Source organism: Heptranchias perlo, chromosome 25, assembly GCF_035084215.1.
Source record: "Heptranchias perlo isolate sHepPer1 chromosome 25, sHepPer1.hap1, whole genome shotgun sequence".
In the NCBI taxonomy this organism is placed as follows: domain Eukaryota; kingdom Metazoa; phylum Chordata; class Chondrichthyes; order Hexanchiformes; family Hexanchidae; genus Heptranchias; species Heptranchias perlo.
Genome location: NC_090349.1, coordinates 6,003,153 through 6,020,669, shown reverse-complemented (window position 1 = coordinate 6,020,669; position 17,517 = coordinate 6,003,153). Strand labels below are relative to the sequence as shown.

Below are 17,517 nucleotides of genomic sequence, written 5' to 3'. Positions count from 1 at the left end.
GACTCTCTAGTGAAACCTTTAAACCATCATGAGACCTTCAAGGATATGGAAAGTTACAAGGTAAGTAGTAACACATTGGGGCGCAATCTTAACCTAACCCGCCCGTCGGGAAACTGACAGGATTGGCTGCAGTGCTTGTTTTGCACCCCGCCCGATTTTGCTCTCCATTAAAGTCAATAGAGAGTAATATTGGGTGGGGTGTACAACCGGTGTTCCACCCGATCCCGTGGGTTTCCCTCCCGGCGAGATCGGTTAAAATTGCCCTCTTTGTTTTCACTGGTCGACAAGATAGTAACGAGGAACACAAATTTAAGATAATTACAAAAAGAATTAATGGGAAAATTACAAAAAAAATACTGGTTCGAATGTGGAATTCTGTGTCACAAACTGTTAAAGCAGAGTCTATAAATACCTTTTTAAAAAGGAATTTGATAGTTTGATAGCTTGACAAAAGAGGAATATTAAAGGGTATACAGGGAGTGAGCAGAATCGTGGGATTAGCAGGACATGTGGAGAGAATCACTCACACAGACTTGATGGTCCGAATGGCCTCCATTCTTCGCAGAGGTGACAGCATAGCCACTTGAGCACGATGCTGACACCTGTAGAACTGAACCCCAGGTACAGTCAGCACGTTCAGGAGGGAAATTGGAACAAAAGAAATACACATAACAAATACATTTCTAAATTCCTGTTGTGTGGAAATGGAGACAGTGAAAAATCATTCTACATTGAAAAATGATTCCAGTAAACCTCACCATGATTAAAATCCATTTAATGTTTTGTCGGTGAAACTTGCGTACAGGTCCAACTTCCTTTCTAACAGTATCAGCAACGAGATCACATTTAAATAAAGTGCAAGATCCCTATAAAAGTTTACCACAGTTGCTTGCCTGTGTAGAGCTTTAAGTATTGTGGGCTGCCTGTTTGAAGCTACGGTACAACTGATTTATTTCCAGAATGAAAACCGTGACATAAAGAGGAAGAAAATTAGATTTTTTTTAATATACTTGTTCTTGGGATGTGGGCGAGGCTGGCAGTGCCACATGTACTGCCCATCCCTTGTTGCCCTGAGGGTCTTAAGAGTCAACCATGTAGTGTGGGCTGGAGTCACGTGGCCAGACTAGATATGGGTGGCAGGTTCCCTTCCCTGAAAACCAGTTGAGTTTTTAACAACAATTTAGCAGCTTTCACTAAAATACTGCAGATGCTGGAAAGCTGAAATAAAAACAGAAAATGCTGGAAACACTCAGCAGGTCAGGCAGCATTTGTGTAGAGAGAAACAGAGTTGACGTTTCAGGTCGGTGACCCTCTATCAGAACTGGAATAGTTCTGATAGAGGGAACAGTTTCTCTCGATCTACTCTCTCTGGACCCTTCGTGATTTTGAATACCTCTATCAAACCTCCTCTCAACCTTCTCTGTTCCAAGGAGAACAATCACAGCTTTTCCAGTCTATCCACCTAACTAAAGTCCTTCATCCCTAGAATCATTCTAGTAAATCTCTTCTGCACCCTCTCCAAGGCCTTCACATCTTTCCTAAAGTGTGGTGCCCAGAACTGGTCACAATACTCCAGCTGTGGCCGAATCAGTGTTCTTTAAAGGTTCATCATGACTTCCTTGCTTTTGTACTCTATGCCTCTTTTTATAAAGCCCAGGATCCTGTATGCTTTTTTAACCGCTTTCTCAACCTGCCCTGCCACCTTCGACGATGTGTACATATACCCCCAGATCTCTCTGTTCCTGTACCCCTTTTAGAATTGTGCCCTTTAGTTTATATTGCCTCTCCTCATTCTTCCTACCGAAATGTCTCACCTCGCATTTTTCTGTGTTAAATTTCATCTGCCACGTGTCCGCCTATTCCATCAGCCTGTCTATATCCTCTTGAAGTCTATCACTATCTGCCTCACTGTTCACTACACTTCCAAGTTTTGTGTCATCTGCAAATTTGGAAATTGTGCCCTGTACACCCAAGTCCAAGTCATTAACATATTTAGCAGTTTATACAGAGCCTGAGAAAGGTGGTAGGAGGGGTGGGAACAGCAAAAGGGAAGGTCTGTGATAGGCTGGAGGGCAGGAGTAAGTCATACCTAGCATAAAGGAAGATGGTAGTGGTTGTTGGAGGCCAATCATCTCAGCCCCAGGATATTGCTGCAGGAGTTCCTCAAGGCAGTGTCCTAGGCCCAACCATCTTCAGCTGCTTCATCAATAACCTTCCCTCCATCATAAGGTCAGAAATGAGGACATTCGCTGATGATTGCAGAGTGTTCAGTTTCATTATAATGCATGCATGCATGCATGCAGCAAGACCTGGACAACATCCTTGGGCTGATAAGTGGCAAGTAACATTCGCCCCAGACAAGTGCCAGGCAATGACCATCTCCAACAAGAGAGAATCTAACCACCTCTCCTTGATATTCAACGGCATTACCATTGCCAAATCCCCCACCATCAACGTCCTGGGGGTCACCATTGACCAGAAACTTAACTGGACCAGCCACATAAATACTGTGGCAAGAGCAGGTCAGAGGCTGGGTATTCTGCGACGAGTGACTCACCACCTGACTGCCCAAAGCCTTTCCACCATCTACAAGGCACAAGTCAGGAGTGTGATGGAATACTCTCCACTTGCCTGGATGAGTGCAGCTCCAACAACACTCAAGAAGCTCGACACCATCCAGGACAAAGCAGCCCGCTTGATTGGCACCCCATCCACCACCCTAAGTATTCACTCCCTTCACCACAGTGGCTGCAATGTGTACCATCCACAGGGTGCACTGCAGCAACTCGCCAAGGCTTCTTCGACAGCACCTCCCAAACCCCGACCTCTACCACCTAGAAGGAAAAGGACATCAGGCACATGGGAACAACACCACCTGCATGTTCCCCTCCAAGTCACACACCATCTTTACTTGGAAATATATCGCCGTTCCTTCATCATCGCTGGGTCAAAAGCCTGGAACTCCCCACCTAACAGCACTGAGAGAACCTTCACCACACAGACTGCAGCGGTTCAAGAAGGCGGCTCACCACCACCTTCTCAAGGGCAATTAGGGATGGGCAATAAATGAGGCCATCCCGTGAAAGAATTTTTTTTAAATGACAAAAGGGACGATGGTGCAAGGCGAAAGGGGGTGTGGTAATAGGACAATAAAGAAGCAAAAGAGGGGTCCAGACGAGGTGTAAATGGCAACAGCAGAACCATTACCAGCACCTGCTGTCTGAGAAAATGGGAGCAGTGGGTATGATCTGAAGTTGTTAAACTCAATGTTGGGGCCAGAAGGTTGTAAAGTGCCTCATTAAAAGATGAGGTGCTGTTCCTTGAGCTTTCGTTGAGCTTCATTGGAACATTGTTGGAGGTCAGAGTGGGAGTGGGATGGAGCATTAAAATGGCAAACGACTGGAAGCTCAGGGTCACGCTTGCGGACTGAACGGAGGAATTCAGCGGTCATTTTATTTGGTGCCTGCCCACAAATTACCAGATTTACTGAATTCAATTTCCCAACTTGCAGTGATGGGATTTGAACTCTCAACCTCTGAATTGCTAGTCCAGTACCATAACCATGGGGCTACTGTACTCATATCAGCACCTCTCACTGAAGATCATACACTGAGTGTTTTATACCCTATACCAATAAAAAATACATGGAGACTTGAATATAGAGCCTAATGGGGAGGTGTAAGAGGAGGAGCCTGATGGAGAGGGTGAGGGGTGCCTGTGAGGAAAAGTGGTTTAAAACAAAAACAAGATGACCAGGACAGTAATACAGGAGATGAGCCTCAAATACTTAAGGGTAGTATTTTTCGGAAGAGGAAGGGGAAACTGAGGAAAAATCACAACAGTTTAGTGGAACAAAGGGAAAAAGTTGTGGTGAGGAAAAGGGAGATCATAGTGGTGGGAGATTCAATGGTGAATAGTTTTCTTTATTGTAGAGGTCTGGTTAATGGGCAGGGACTTGTCTCCCAGGGTGGTGGTGGGGGGGTTACTGGCATGGTGGTGTTTAGTTTGCAAATAATAAGTGTGTGAATGGGCTCGTTCAGAGCCGGTGATAGTCGGTCATGTGGGAGGAAATGATATGGGGAGGAAATGGAGTTATTCAAAAATAGGTCTAAGCAATCACTAGGAAACTGAAAGAGGAGGTCTGTAGAGCTGAGCTCTGGTAAAGGTAATAAGTTCACGTACAATTATGGGAGTAAGTAAGTGGTCAACTGTTTAATTAGATTACTGTTTTTTTTAAATAGCGGACTCTTTTTGGGTAAACCAGATTGGTACAGGAGAGATGGGCTACATCCGGACAGGGCAGGATCAGAGATACTGGCTATTAAAATAAGACTAAGGGTGAAACTGAAGGTAAAATAAAAAATGTATATTTAGAAGTATTCACTGAAGAGCTTCGATAGGAGAGTTGGAGAACTGGAGGGATGGGCTTTGAGAGAGTGAGGGATCAGGAGGGATGGGGTTCAATGGGAGAGTGAGGGATCAGGAAGGATGGTCTTTGGGAGAGTGAGGGTACTGGAGGGGTGGTCTTTGGGAGAGTGAGGGATCAGGAGGGATGGGGTTCAATGGGAGAGTGAGGGTACTGGAGGGATGGGCTTTGAGAGAGTGAGGAATCAGGAGGGATGGGGTTCAATGGGAGTGTGAGGGTATGGGAGGGATGGGGTTCAATGGGGGAGTGAGGGTACTGGAGGGATGAGCTTTGACAGAATGAGAGTACTGGAGAGATGTTGTTCATTGGGAATGAGGGAACTGGAGGGATGGGCTTCAATGGGGAAGTGAGGGTGCTGGAGGGATGGGCTTCAATGGAGGAGTGAGGTACTGGAGAAATGGGTTTCAAAGGGGGAGTAAGGATACTTGAGGAATGGGCTTTGGGAAAGTGAGGATTCTGGAGGGATGGGGTTCAATGGGGGATTGAGGGTACTGGAGGGATGGGGTTCAATGGGATTGAGGGTACTGGAGGGAAGGGCTTTGGGAGAGTGATGGTACTAGAGGGATGGGCTTTGGGAGAGTGAGGGTACTGGATGAATGGGCTTTGGGAAAGTGAGGGTAATGGATGAATGGGCTTTGGGAAAGTGAGGGTACTGGAGAGATGGGCTTTGGGAGAGTGAGGGTACTGGAGGGATGGGCTTCAATGGGGAAGTGAGGGTACTAGAGAGATGGGCTTCAATGGGGAAGTGAGGGTACTAGAGAGATGGGCTTCAGTAGGGGGGGTGAGATACTGGAGAGATGGGCCTCAATGGGGAAGTGAGGGTACTGGAGAAATGGGTTTCAATGGGGGAGTAAGGATACTTGAGGAATAGGCTTTGGGAGAGTGAGGGTACTGGAGGGATGGGATTCAATGGGAGTGAGGGTACTGGAGGGATGGGGTTCAGTGGGAGTGAGGGTACTGGATGGACGGGCTTTGGGAGAGTGAGGGTACTGGAGAGATGGGCTTTAATGGGGGAGTGGCTTTTTCCTATCCTTGACTTCTTGTTCTTGTATAACTAATTAGTATTTAATAACACTTATTTTTATATTGGTACTTTTTAAAAATATGAAAATTAACTGGTCCCTTTTTAAAATGTTTTTCAAAGTATTCTGTTTTCTTTATCCTGATGCATCAATACTGAAGGAGATGTTTTCCTCCCTTTTCAGATGTCCATGCACTTTGCAGCAAGAGTCACTGGATTGTAAACCTTAGCTGTTATCCTACCCCCCCCCCCTCAAAACTCAGGCATGCTGAGGCCAATCATAGTGTCCAAAACCGCTGCCCCACATGCAATTCGCTAACTCAGCGCAGACCTTCAAGCCTGTGTGGTTTGGTACTTCAGCAGGCAGTGCCTTTACCCTCTGGGCCATTGAGGGAACCTGTACAAGCTGTAAGTCAGAGCATGCTTGTGCAAGATTCTGTGTCAGCACAGAATTAACAGATGTCAAATACGGGCATAGTCACATAATGTGGTGCTGTGTGATTGAATTATGCGGACATTTTTTTTCAAAACCGAAGCAATATATTTAAATTTGGAATGGACTGTCCGCTTGATTGGGGCTAGTGCACCAATGCTGACTGCTGCCAGAAAAGTCAGTATTTGTTTTAAATGTGTGTTAAGCTGCATAATGTCTCATACTGCATAATGTGTTTGTACACAGTGATGTGTTTCGTTCTCTGGAGCAAAAAGGCATGTGTGCCCATTAATGTGTATCTGATTTTTAGTTCCATAGTGACCTGTAAGAATGTGACTACAATTTATAAGCTTGGATGCTAGGATTGTTTAGTCTGTTCAAGCTGGAGATGGACCTTGTTCGTCACAGGGGTTGTAAAACGATCTCTATCCTACCTGCCACTGTGTGGCTACTTCACTTCCACCAGTTCCACCTAGAGCGCAGTGCAAAGAGCTGAGTCAACTGTGCAGTGTGATCACAGTGTTATTGTACAGTTCAATGCTAAGGCTCTTTGGAGCTGATTTGATGAGATATCATTTGCTTCTGTTCTACATATTCCACAATGTTGGCTGAAAATAAAACTACTGGGGATTTCTCAACAGGGTTAAAGACTCTCAAATTAGCTGTCCCCACAGATATGTGTGAGTTATCACAGTCATTTGCATTTTTGCATTGTAAGTGTGAAAGCCTGTGTTTTTTGTGTGTGTGTGTCACACTCTCTCCATTCCCACTGTTGAGTGTTTTTAAGATATTTCCTCATTCACGGGTCTCTCCCAGTTGACGGGGCAGCAGGCAAATCTGCTCTTGGAAGCTCCATCTATCAAGTAGGGCACAAGAGAGCAGTTTGTAGTGATTCTCCCTCTCATTCTCACCCCCACCCACCCTTTATGATGAAGCATTTGATCTCTGTACAATACTTGTCCAGAGTAATGCAGCTTCGATCAAGAAGTCTGCCTGTGGACTACGACAGCACGGAGCTGTGGTGGGCCGGTGTAGGGGGGGGTTGCGAGGTGGGCCACAAGTGGGCTGTGGGGCGAGGTGTGCTTGTGCTTTCCCCACCCCCATGTGTGATGTTTTATTTGGTTGCAGGTAGAATTTCAAGCAGACGTGTTAATCTTCGAACATTGTGAGCTGTTGTTGATGGTAGTTCTGGTTTAATCTCATTTCACACGTGATATATTGATACTGTGGGCTTTGATATTGCTGAGCCTTCCCACTGACTCTTAAGTATCGTACTCCAAAACGCATGCTGTTTCTATATATAACAAAAGCAATATTTAATTTTGCACAAACCAATGGAATGTAAATATCCGCAGGAAACCAGTTCAGCAATGCTGTATGGAGAATTTCAGTAAACCCTTAGAGAGAAGTGGTGTATGGCCCTAAAATCTTGAGCACCCAACCAAACCTTGCGATTGATTAGTGTGATGAGAACTAGTTGGCTTGACGACCATTGTGTAAATTGCTGGGTGATGCATTACTCATCCTGGAAGTTTTTGTGTTGTTTCCTTTTTACGGCTGCTCAGGATAGTGTTTCAGAAGTGGCTGAGATTACTGAGTGACACAGTTTCGAATTGTGTATTGAATATCACTTTCTGTTAAATCCATTCTGACACAAAAACTGTGTTTTAAGGAAATGTGCATTGTAACCTTACTTGTGGATTCCCTTATTGTATGGAATTCCTGGTCGTTCCCTTTCAGATGCTGATAATGCCTGTCTCTCTCTTGATTAAGTAGGCTGTTCTCTTCAAATTAATTTGTGTGACCATTTGGTTTTGATCTGTTAATAAATACCTTTGAATGTGGGATGTGGGCTGGGATCAGACTTTTACTTGTCCTCTCCAGTGGTGGAGTAAGTTTGTTAATGACGTGGGGAGTGGTGAGATAAAATTGTTTTTATTGATAAGTCTTGTCACCCTGGTGGTGGTGTGGCAGGGCACAGATGTGTCAGAGATTTTCCTGCATGTCATGCCTTGCACGTGAGGGAAATGTCTAAAGTCATATTAATGGTCTGCAGGAATGAGGCTGGTTGCAAGCCTGTTTTAAGGATAAGGGAGATGGAGATTTCCTCTGGTTGTTATGTGTTTATGACAACTGTAGTTTGGGTTTTTATCCTTTTTTGTGATAACAGCTGGACAATTGCTTCCATAATACTGGAACTTGTGTTTTATTAACTGCTGTGTGCAGGTTAATGTGCCCAGGCTTCACAGTTAACCTGTAATTGCGGTAAATCACTTGAGAATACTCGAGATGCCTGCCATGTTTCCCCCATCACCTTCGAAGGTGGGAGATAATGTTACCGGACCAATGCTTACAGGCTGAAACCATTTGATTAGATTTATTTACACGCCAAATAATACATAGAAGCAACAAGGCACAGTATGATACTGAACAGCACAGCAGCGAAATAGAACAATGGAATCATAATCATCTTACAAAGGGTTAGTGTACCCTTTTCAGAACACTGTTTCTTACAAGCTACAAGACCTCCAGAAGGAACAGTCAGGTTTGTCTTTTTCTTGGACCTTAAAGTCGTGACGAACGTGCGTGACCCAAATTCCAGTTTGTCAACGGAGATGGTTACTCTCAGGTTAGAACTAAGGCTACAGGACAACCCCACTATGTTGATGCAGCCTAATAGCCTTTGAATTGAATCACACTCTTCATCCGAGGCACTAGATGATTAAAGGCTCAATAGATAATGATTCATGCCTTCTATGTTCAAGTATCTACTAATGCATACAATTTGCATCCAGAGCAAAGTCCCTTTACCATGCCTAATTTCCAAATTCTTTTGCTCTCCATTTTGAACTGTAGTAAGGAGATGAGACCTTCCATTTTAACTCTACTTCAATTTCTTTTTAAATCACTAAAGACAGAAATTTCCTTTTTTTGTTCTCTGGAGGTGGGTGACACTGGCCAGGCTGCATTTATTGCCCATCCCTAATTGCCCAGAGAAGATGAACCGCTGCAGTTCTTGTGATGATGGAGCTGTCATGATAGTGTTAGGTAGGGAATTCCAGGATATTGACCCAGCGACCTTGAAGGAATGGTGATTTATGTCCGAGTCAAGATGGTGTGTGATTTGGAGGAGAAGGTGTTCCCACAACAGTGCTGCTCTTTACCGTCTCTGTGATAGAGGTTGCAGGGGAGGGAAGTAGGCTGTTGAAGTAACCTTGGTGAGTTGCTGCAGTGCGTCCTATGGATGGTCCTTAATGCAGCCACAGTGCGCCATGCTTGGCTGGTTATGTATTTATTGGTAAATGTGTTCATTGATAAATGTCTGTGATTGGAAATGGAATACTTTGAATATGTCGTGTTGGCATTGGGCACTCCCAGTGCAGTCAGATGCAGAATAAATCTCCCTTACTCTACCTGGAGAATATGGCTTCATTGTCAATCGCAAAAGAGCACCGTCTACTCCAATGGTGTAAATATATCTATTTCATACATCAGTCATATTTTTCTTGCTTCCTTTCTTTCCTCCTGCTCATTCTCATTGTCAATTTGTACTCAAATTGCGGGCAGTTTTATGCTGTGATGGCCCAGTGGAAAGTGGGTTGCAATTTCTGCAAACTGATTTATGTAGATCCCTAACAACCAGCAGAGAAAGGGTAGCATTACATCCCACCAGGTATGTATGCCATCTGTTATACCTTGTGTACTTGCCTACGCCCATTCAGTGGTACGCTTGAGTTTTGGAGTGTATTGATGGATGGCATCAGTAGGTAAATGTGAAGGCTGTTATTAATGCATGTGCAGTCACACAGCGGGTTCTGAGCCATTGTTCCCACCTTGTGTTAGACTGAAGTTAACATGCTCCACTGTCAGGCTACCAATTTAAATCGGTTCTGGTTGAAGTGCAATGCAACTGGATGCTCTGTACTAGGATTTCTGGGCTATATGTAAAATGTAGCAATGTGAGCTTGGCGCAAGAGAGTCTCTTGTCTTTTTTTCTGTTCCCTTCCTACCAGTAATACACCTGCCAGTGGTTTCCATAAGCCTTTCTTACAATCTTAATTCTGCATCTTTACCTTTTATGCTCTGCAGAACTAATGTAGTCTAGGTTTAACAATGAATCCTGATTGTGGTTAATGGCTGCCTTGGAAATTACCTGGGATTCCCACCATGTCTAGTCTATTAGATGACAGAAAATACCTCATGCTAAATGACCATTTTTTTTAGAATTAAGTAATTTACAACAGCAAAGATATTCAGCAAATACTCTACAGCACAATAAATGTATAGAAAAGATTGATGCAGTCCACAAAGAGTTAGTTTATCTCTCTTCATGCGTCAAATGTTCTCCAGTTGAAAAGATCCCAAGCAGCAAAAACCTGTTCCAGTGGACTCTCGGGTCTTCCTTCTTGGAATACCCAACGCTATAGGGTCTATTATGGGGAATTTATAAGCCAAACACTTGTAGATCTCTCAAATCTTTCAGATGCCAGAGTCAAATAGAACCACTGAACCCAGATTCTCTTGATTCTACCCCTAATTTCTTTGAAAATAAGCTGTCAATTATGATCAAAAGCAATCATGCTGGTTTGATGTGTTAGAATCAGATTCTCATTCTGATTTCTTCAGATTACACCTCAGAATCATGATGTGGAGATGCCGGTGATGGACTGGGGTGTACAAATGTAAGGAATCTTACTACACCAGGTTATAGTCCAACAGTTGGACTATAACCTGGTGTTGTAAGATTCCTTACATTTGTACCTCAGAATCATGACTAAGAAGGTAAATGCACTTGTTCTGAAATCTTACGCAGGACTTACTTTATTTACATAACAAACATTGTAATTTCGTCTGAACTGCTTTGGGATGTTTGACAGATGTGATATGGTGCTGCAAAATGTAGGCCTTTATTTACCTGTTCACCACTTCAACATTGGTAGAACCTCGGGAGTTGTAGAATTGGCTGATTGCAACAATTAAAGCATAAAAAATAAATTCTCACACGCATCAGAGATTGAAGGGTTTCTGAACAGACATTTTAGATTTTAACAAAGCGAGTGGAATCCATCTTGGATTGAAGTTACCACAACTTTCAGGCACATCTACAATCCTAACAGTAAATTATGTAAAATGTGATGCACTGAATGATAGGAATGTTTTATACACACAAAAGTGCATCTTCCTCTGATGTTGGTGCCAAACTAGATTGATTCAGAATGAATGCAGCTGTTGATTTTATCTTGTGCATATGCAACACTAATTCCTAGGTTTTTTTTTATTCATTCATGGGATGTGGGCATCGCTGGCATTGCCCATCCCGAATTGCTCTTGAGAAGGTGGTGGTGAGCCGCCGCCTTGAACTGTTGCAGTCCGTGTGGTGAACGTTCTCCCACAGTGCTGTTAAGTAGAGAGTTCCAGGATTTTGGCCCAGCGACGATGAAGGGACAGCGATATATTTCCAAGTCGGGATGGTGTGTGACTTGGAGGGGAACGTGCAAGTGGTGGTGTTCCCATGTGCCTGCTGTCCTTGTCCTTCTAGGTGGTAAAGGTCGTGGGTTTGGGAGGTGCTGTCGAAGAAGCCTTGGCGAGTTGTTGCAGTGCATCCTATAGATGGTATACGTTGCAGCCACTGTGCGCCGGTGGTGAAGGGAGTGAATGTTTAGGGTGGTGGATGGGGTGCCAATCAAGCGGGCTGCTTTGTCCTGGATGGTGTCGAGCTTCTTGAGTGTTGTTGGAGCTGCGCTCTTCCAGGCAAGTGGAGAGTATTGCATCACACTCCTGACTTGTGCCTTGTAGATGGTAGAAAGGCTTTGGAGAATCAGGAGGTGAGTCACTCGCTGCAGAATCCCCAGCCTCTGACCTGCTCTTGTAGCCACAGTATTTATGTGGCTGGTCCAGTTAAGTTTCTGGTCAATGGTGACTCCCAGGATGTTGTTGATGGGGGATTTGACGATGGTAATGCCGTTGGATGTCAAGGGGAGGTGGTTAGACTCTCTCTTGTTGGAGATGGTCATTGCCTGGTACTTGTCTGGCGCGAATGTTACTTGCCACTTATCATCCCAAGCCTAGATGTTGTCCCCAGGTCTTGCTGGATGCGGGCACAGACTGCTTCATTATCTGAGGGGTTGCGAATGGAACTGAACACTGTGCAATCATCAGCAAACATCCCCATTTCCTACCTAATGATGGAGGGAAGGTCATTGATGAAATAGCTGAAGATAGTTGGGCCAAGGATACTGCCCTGAGGAACTCCTGCAGCAATGTCCTGGGGCTGAGATGATTGGCCTCCAACAACCGCTACCATCTTCCTTTGTGCTAGGTATGACTCCAGCCACTGGAGAGTTTTCCCCAATTCCCATTGACTTCAATTTTACTAGGGCTCCTTGGTGCCACACTCGGTCAAATGCTGCCTTGATGTCAAGAGCAGTCACTCTCACCTGACCTCTGGAATTCAGCTCTATTGTCCATGTTTGGACCAAGGCTGTAATGAGATCTGGAGCAGAGTGGTCCTGGCGGAACCCAAACTGAGCATGGGTGAGCAGGTTATTGGTGAGTAAGTGCCGCTTGATGGAAGGTGTCGTCGACACCTTCCATCACTTTGCTGATGATTGAGAGTAGACTGATGGGGCGGTAATTGGCCGGATTGTATTTGTCCTGCTTTTTGTGGACAGGACATACCTGGGCAATTTTCCACATTGTCGGGTAGATGCCAATATTGTAGCTGTACTGGAACAGTTTGGCTAGAGGTGCGGCTAGTTCTGCAGCACAAGTCTTCAGTACTACAGCCGGGATGTTGTCGGGGCCCATAACCATTGTTGTGTCCAGTGCACTCAGCCGTTTCTTGATGTCACGTGGAGTGAATGAAATTGGCTGAAGACTGGCTTCTGTGATGGTGGGGATATCGGGAGGAGGCTGAGATGGATCATCCACTTGGTACTTCCGGCTGAAGATGGTCGCAAACGCTTCAGCCTTGTCTTTTATACTCACGTGCTGGACTCAACCATCATTGAGGATGGGGATGTTCACGAAGCCTCCTCCTCCCGTTAGTTGTTTGATTGTCCACCACCATTCACAACTGGATGTGGCAGGACTGCAGAGCTTTGATCTGATCCGTTGGTTGTGGAATTGCTTAGCTCTGTCTATAGCATGTTGCTTCTGCTGTTTAGCATGCATGTAGTCCTGCGTTGTAGCTTCACCAGGTTGGCACCTCATTTTTATGTACACCTGGTGCTGCTCCTGGCATGCTCTTCTACACTCCTCATTGAACCAAGGTTGTTCCCCTGACTTGTTGGTAATGGTAGAGTGCGGAATATGCTGGCCCATGAGGTTACAGATTGTGCTCGAATACAATTCTTCTGCTGATGGCCCACAGCGCCTCATGGATGCCCAGTTTTGAGCTGCCAGATCTGTTCTGAATCTATCCCATTTAGCACTGTGGTAATGCCACACAACACATTGGATGGTGTCCTCCGTGTGAAGACGGGACTTCGTCTCCACAAGGACTGTGCGGTGGTCACTCCTACCAATACTGTCATGGACAGATCTATCTGCGACAGGTCAATTGGTGAGGACGAGGTCAAGTAGGTTTTTGCTTCGTGTTGGTTCGCTCACCACCTGCCGCAGGCCAGTCTGGCAGCTGTGTCCTTCTCGGTCAGTAGTGGTGCTACCAAGCTACTCTTGGTGATGGACATTGAAATCCTCCACCCAGAGTACATTCTGTGCCCTTGCTTACCCTCAGTGCTTCCTCCAAGTGGTGCTCAACATGGAGGAGGACTGATTCATCAGCTGAGGGAGGGTGGTAATGGTAATCAGCAGGAGGTTTCCTTGCCTGTGTTTGACCTGATGCCATGAGATTTCATGGGGTCCAGAGTCAATGTTGAGGACTCCCAGGGCCACTCCCTCCTGACTGTATATCACTGTACTGCCGCCTCTGGTGGGTCTATCCTGCCGGTTGGACAGGACATACCCAGGGATGGTGATGGAAGAGTCTGGGACTTTGGCTGTAAGGTATGATTCTGTGCGCATGGCTACGTCAGGCTGTTGCTTGACTAGTCTGTGGGACAGCTCTCCCAATTTTGGCACAAGTCCCCAGATGTTAGTGAGGAGGACTTTGCAGGGTCGAGTGGGCTTTGTTTCCCTTTGTCTGTCCGGTGCCTAGTGGTCCGATGCCGGGTGGTCCATCCGGTTTTATTCTTATTATGACTTTTTGTAGCAAGATTGCACGACTGAGTGGCTTGCTAGGCCATTTCAGAGAGCGATTAAGAATCAACCACATTGCTGTGGGTCTGGAGTCACATATAGGCCAGACCGGGTAAGGACGGCAGGTTTCCTTCCCTAAAGGACATTCCCTAGTTTCCTTCCCTAAAGGACATTCCCTAGTGAATCAGATGGGTTTTTACGATAATCCGGTAGTTTCGTGACCACCATTACTGATGCTAGTTTATTTTTGATGTTATTTAATTAGTTGAATTTAAATGACTCCGGATTGTTAGTTCAGGCCTATGGATTACTGGTCCAGTAACATAACTACTATGTTACTGTACCCGGTAATTTGACAAAAGATCAGATACCAATCGGGATAGATAGACTCCGGCCCAATATGCCTTAACTCATGACACCCACTAGAATTGTACAGAACAGAAGGAGGCCATTCAGCCCATCGTGCCTGTGCCGGCTCTGTGAAAGAGCTATACAATTAGTCCCACTCCCCTGCTGTTTCTCCATAGACCTGCAAATTTTTCCTTTTCCACTAATGCTGTAACTTCCGTACTTCCCTTTTAACAAAATTGCCAGTTTTCTTTCCAGCTTTCTCCCCTACTTGCCTGAAGATGGTATTTGATGCTGCTGTACAGTCTACAGACATTGATAGCCGTCCAGTATTGCACCCATACTCCATGTGTCAGCCCAGACGGTGAGCATTGGCATCACAGCCAAGCCCAATGCTATCCTAACTCGACACTCACTCAGTCACTCATTTCCGAGGGTCTAATTGCAGTGTCTTACTGGTGCCATGGATGAGAGCTAATTCAGCACATACCGGTCTTGCAAGTTTAAAACTTTAATGGAATAGTGTTGAATGCATGAATTCTCGCCAAGTATCATTTGGATTGAGACTGTCAAAACCCATTTCATTTAAGTGCATTATAGCTAATGGATAGAGGAAACTTTCATCTCCTCAGCCTAGCATGTGCTCAAAGTCGGGTCCAGAGATGCAAGGATAATGCACTAACCCATTGCAGCATTAAGCCAGCCACCTGACAATTTAGATCTCTAATACTGACCCTGAATTTAAGATAATAAGGCTTGAAACCTTTCACTAATCCCCTGGTTTAATTTGCAAGACAGCTTCCACTATATAAATGTTCTTACATTGTCTCATTTTTGAATCATAATTAGAAAGAAAACATTTTCTGTACAAATTGTATTCAATTGTGAGACCAGTTTAAATTTTGTTTCAACTTTAACTTCCCCCAATGAGCTACTAGCTAAAGGTGCCACTGGGTGTAGGATAGCCACACACGCTGTAAGATCCCAGATTTGATTGTTGGTCTTTGCTGATTTAGTTAACCTCACAGTAACATTAGGGATGGTACTAGGTGCCTCTGGGCTAAGCAGAGAAATATCAGGCTGGGTTTCTGATCCTGATCGTTATACAGTGACCCCTACTGACATGTTGATATGGGGTAGGAATGAGATAGATCCCAGCTGTAATGCCTCCCCACAGTTGAATAAACAACAACTTGCATTTGTATAGCGCCTTTAACATAGTTAAAAGTCTCAAGGCACTTCACAGGAGCGATAGCAAACAAGATTTGCTTAAGCCACTTAAGGAGATATTAGGACAGATGACCAAAAGCTTGGTCAAAGAGGTAGGTTTTAAGGAGCATCTTAAAGTAGAAGAGAGAGATAGAGATTTAAGGAGGGAATTCTGGATCTTAGGGCCTACGCAACTGAAGGCACGGCCACCAATGGTGAAGCAATGAAAATCGGAGATGCGCAAGAAGCCAGAATTGGAGGGATTTGAAAACAAGGATGAGAATATTAAAATTAATACTCTCATCTTTGTTGCCGGACTGGAAGTCAGGGGAGACATTCACATTTTTTTTTAAAATGGCTTCTTGGAGAGTGGGTGACTGAGGGACTGACCTTACCACCACCAGAGTTAGCACTTTGAGGGCAAGGGACAAAATTGGGAGAGAGAAAATGCCTTTGGAAGTCCATACAGGATGGTAGTGCAAAGAGCCACAAGGCTGATCCCCAGTATCAGGAGTCTGCGCTATAAAGACTGGAGAAACCTAGAAAGGAGCCGTCTGAGAGGTGATCTTATAGAGGGATATAGGATTGTTAAAAGAATAGAAGGATTCGATAAGTTAGATACAGAGAAACTATTTCCTCTAGTGGGGGAATCCAGAACAAGGGGACACAATAAAATTAGGGCTGTGCCATTCAGGAGTGAAATCAGGAAGCACTTTTTCATAAAAAGGTTAGTGGAAATCTGAAACTCTGTCAAAAACGCTGTTGATGCTGGGAGATTTAAATTTTCAAGACTGAGACCGACAGATTTTTGTTAGGTAAAGGTATCAAAGGATTTGGAGCAAAGGCGGGTAAATGGAGTTGAGGTACAGATCAGTCGTGGTCTAATTGAATGCTCGAGGGGCTAAATGGCCTATTCCTGTTCCTATGTTTCAAAAGCCTGCCGATTGCAGAAGGAAGGGAAGACCAAGGGGAAGAAAGGAGTTGCACAGTTTGGGGCTTTATATAGTCCTTCTTTTGTAATGCAATAAAAAAATTTAAAGAATATTTTAAATTTGGTATAAATAGAATTCTCCATTAGTGAAATGCGATTTTAAAAAATTCCCCACATCACTGTCAGTCACGTTTGATCAACCTTATTTGTACAAATACTGCTGTTGTTTCAGTTGCTAGGGGTGACATGGCCCATCGTATCCTGTCACAAGATGCAATCTCATTGTGGGATGCTGACATCATAAATGCTGAGCTGTCCCATTGTCTCTTTCTATCATTTGGTGCTCCTGTAAATGTCACTGACTTTCCCTCCCCGGTTCTTGCTCACGTTATTTTAAGTCCCTTATTAAGCTTAACCCTTTGTGCAGGCTGGATGAATCTATGTTGTAAATCATAACTGGGTTGATAATGTGATTTTTAAAAAATAAATCTTAGTTTTTAATCATCTAATTCCTCTCTTGGTGCCAGCACTGTAACCTCTCCAAGCCAGCTGCTGGTCTATGGATGAAGTAATTTTTCTATTGGTTTGGGCACAGGAAAAACAGTGCTGCAGTGAAGACCCATGAGAATTGAGTGCTGTTCTCTCCTGTTTTTCCTTGTTGTGTGCGGCCGTCCTGACGGGGGCCCAATAGGGATGGCACCTTTTTTCACTGCATTCAGCTGCAGCTGTGAGAGCCTATGAAACTTTAGGTCTGCGGCACTATCTAATGCATGGAATTCAGGCCCCTTACACCATAATATGCCTCGGCACCAGGAGTACCACACCACCTGGGTGGTGCCAACATAATCACCAAATTTAAAGTCGCTATCAGCTTTACTGTGGTAGATGTTGCACAAAATCTACACTCTTTGGTGCACTGTATGTGATTAAAGTAAAATTGTTCTTAATTT

At 44.6% G+C, this 17,517-nt stretch overlaps 1 protein-coding gene across 1 annotated transcript in view; it reads left to right on the top strand.

The window, feature by feature from the left end:
* Nucleotides 1-17,517, top strand: part of pisd (phosphatidylserine decarboxylase) — a 98,805-nt gene that overhangs the window by 18,104 nt on the left and 63,184 nt on the right. The window lies entirely within an intron of this gene.